This window comes from Propithecus coquereli, unplaced genomic scaffold (assembly GCF_000956105.1).
Source record: "Propithecus coquereli isolate 6110/MARCELLA unplaced genomic scaffold, Pcoq_1.0 Scaffold17, whole genome shotgun sequence".
NCBI lineage: Eukaryota > Metazoa > Chordata > Mammalia > Primates > Indriidae > Propithecus > Propithecus coquereli.
Genome location: NW_012141635.1, coordinates 8,269,276 through 8,272,292, shown reverse-complemented (window position 1 = coordinate 8,272,292; position 3,017 = coordinate 8,269,276).

Below are 3,017 nucleotides of genomic sequence, written 5' to 3'. Positions count from 1 at the left end.
GTTTCCCCCTTAATATTAATATTATTATTAGCAATTGCTAATATAGTGATGCTCTTGATTTTTATATTGATCTGATGTCTATCCTTTCTCCCAAATTCTTTGAATAATTCTAGATAATTTGGGCTAGATTCTATGAGCTTTTTATGTATATTATTATAACAAAAAAAAGGAAGAAAAAACAAAGAATAATCTGAACAATATTTATATTGATTGTTTTAAACACCCAAAATGATGTTGCTAATCTTAGTGATAGCATTTACGCCCTCTTTCCGGCTTTAATGTAATGCCTTTAGCATTTTAGAATGATTTTTGCTTTAGGAATTTTGGTAACAATGAATTTTACTTTTCTTCCTATTTTTTTTTCTCTTCCTATTTTTTCAGAGATTTTATTAAGAACGGTCGCTGATTGCTATTAAATATCTTTTGACTATTTTGTCATGATTATTTAATTGTCTTCTGTAACATTTTGATTAAAATAAATTATATTGATGTTTTTCTTAATAATTAAATTTGTGAAATAAACCCTACTTGGTCACAGCCTTTTGATACACTACTAGATTCTCCTTGCGAATATTTAATTTAGAATTTTGCAATTACATTCATGAGTAAGAGTAAACTAAAATTTTGTTTTTCATATGATCTTTATCAGTTTTCATATTAAGGTTTTATTGAAGAAGCCATCTGAAGCTCTTCACAATAAATGTTCTTATTCTAAATGAATAAAGTTATTTGGTAATATCTGAAAAGTGGTTTGATTTGGAAGAAATGCTTATGATGATGTTTCATTAGGGAAAAATAATTATAAGGACCACCTCTCTAGTATTTCAAGTCTCTCTTCATTTTATTCAAAATATTGTTATGTTTTATTCATTATTCATTACTTGGATGGTTTCTTCAACCAGACAAAACAAAACAAAGCAAAATACTTAGCATGAATAAGACATATAGATCCTGGCTCCAGCTTTTGACCATTGTTCTTGAAAGAGGGATATTCACATAAGCTTGTCTGGACTTTGTTATAGATCCTGAAATAGAGAAATTGAGAATTGTGACCGTTTCCATCATAATGCCAGTAAGTATCAGTTATCAGTTTGAAAAAGTAGTGATTTACCAACTGCCAAGCTCTTCACAGACTGAATGAAATACGGGGAATTTAATAGCCAATTTCTTAATACAATTGATACCTTTACACCTTCATGAATTCATCTTTTAAACATCCTTACATATTATATTAATAAGTGGTAAGAGCTTCCTTGGTTACATCATAGAGATTACATTATACAGAATAGTGAATTTAATTAAGGGACATAATTCTTTTGATTGTATATTATAGGATTCTCAATACTTAGAAAGTGACCATTCACCAAATTCCTGAAAAGGAATTGCATATTAACACACAGTAAGTGAAAATTCTCACTCAGAATCTAGATCCTATATATCATCCATACTCCCAAATGATCATGCAGGAATTTCAGTTCTGTAGGCTGAAACATCAAGAGATGCCTGAGCACAAATCTGTAAATCTTCTGGTTTATTAAGGTGAAATACCCTCACCCATAACGAAATTAACCCACGAATCATAGATTTGATATGCTGGTTATATCTTAAAAAATAAATGCATCACTGTTCAATTAAAACTTTATAGATGGAAATGATTGATGATTTGGTTAACTTTCCAGTTTCAGAAATGTTTTCAGGATGGAAAGATAGTGTTAAAAATCATCTATGTGCTAAAAATCCCGGTTCGTACTTTTTTGCTGAACAGACTCATCTGTCTGAGTACCTTCTATCTCTACACGTGTGACTCTTTGGAAACATAAAGCTTAATGTGTCCAAAACCACACGCTGGCGCTCCTGCAAATCTTCTCCACCCCTATCCTTCTGCATGTTTTTGCTCCAGACAGAAACCTGAGAATCATTCTTGATTCCTTTGTTTCCTCATTGCTTAAAACGAATTCTCCAGTCCTTTCTGTTTTGCTTCTCTAATACTTATTTCATCTTTCCATTTTCTTCATGTCCAGTGCTACTACCTCAATCAAAACTTCTATAATCTCTTATATGGACAAAAATCTAATTGTTCCTCTCATCTACTCTGCACCAATCATGTTTGCATTATAAATGTCTGTTTCTTCCTTATGAATAAATTCCATCAATTTTAGGGCAAAGATCAAAGGCCTTGATGGCATCTAAAAATATGTGCATTACCTGAGTTATCTCTCGCCTCATCTTCTCTCCTCTCTCCCTTGGCCTTCAGGCTCAACCACAATGACTTTTTTTTTCAGTTCTGTGAATATATCAACATTCATCCAGCCTTGGGACTGCTGCCTTTCTAGGTTTGCTATTCCAGTGTGATTTTAACTACCTAATTCTTATCATAACACTTTGGGATTATACATTTATTTTTATAGTTCTTTATCAAATATCTTATCTACCGACTATAATCTCTTTGAGGATAGGAATAATGTCTGTTGAGTTCATCACTGTATACCCATGCCTAGGATTGACAGAATTAGCAAATCATTAAAGAAGGCATATTTCTTTTCCCTCTCCAAAACTTATGCAAGTTCCTAATAGCCTAGATTAAAAACGGCTAACCACTTCCTTTTAATGTTACTCAGTAAAAAGGGTTCTGACAGGTTACTTCTCACCCCACATGGGACATACTTATGCTGAAATATTTATCCCTTGTTCAATTTGAAATTCAAATTTAACTGAAGACCCTGTATTTTATCTGGGAACCCTGCTTATACCCAAGCCAGTGCCTAGAACATTGTAGATGCTCAATAAACATATGCTGAATAAATGAACTTAGTAATATGTTCCTTACTTTGAGATCCAACTATAGTTTTTGTTTTGTTTTGTTTTGGTTCTATTTTTGTTCTTTTCAGACAGGATCTCACTCTGTTACTCAGGCTAGAGTGAGATTCATTATTCTTAAATCCTTCTTTTTATTGTCTTTAAGATGTATCAAATAAAGAACCATAGCAGAGATGGTTAAGAAGAGCTATAAAAGACGC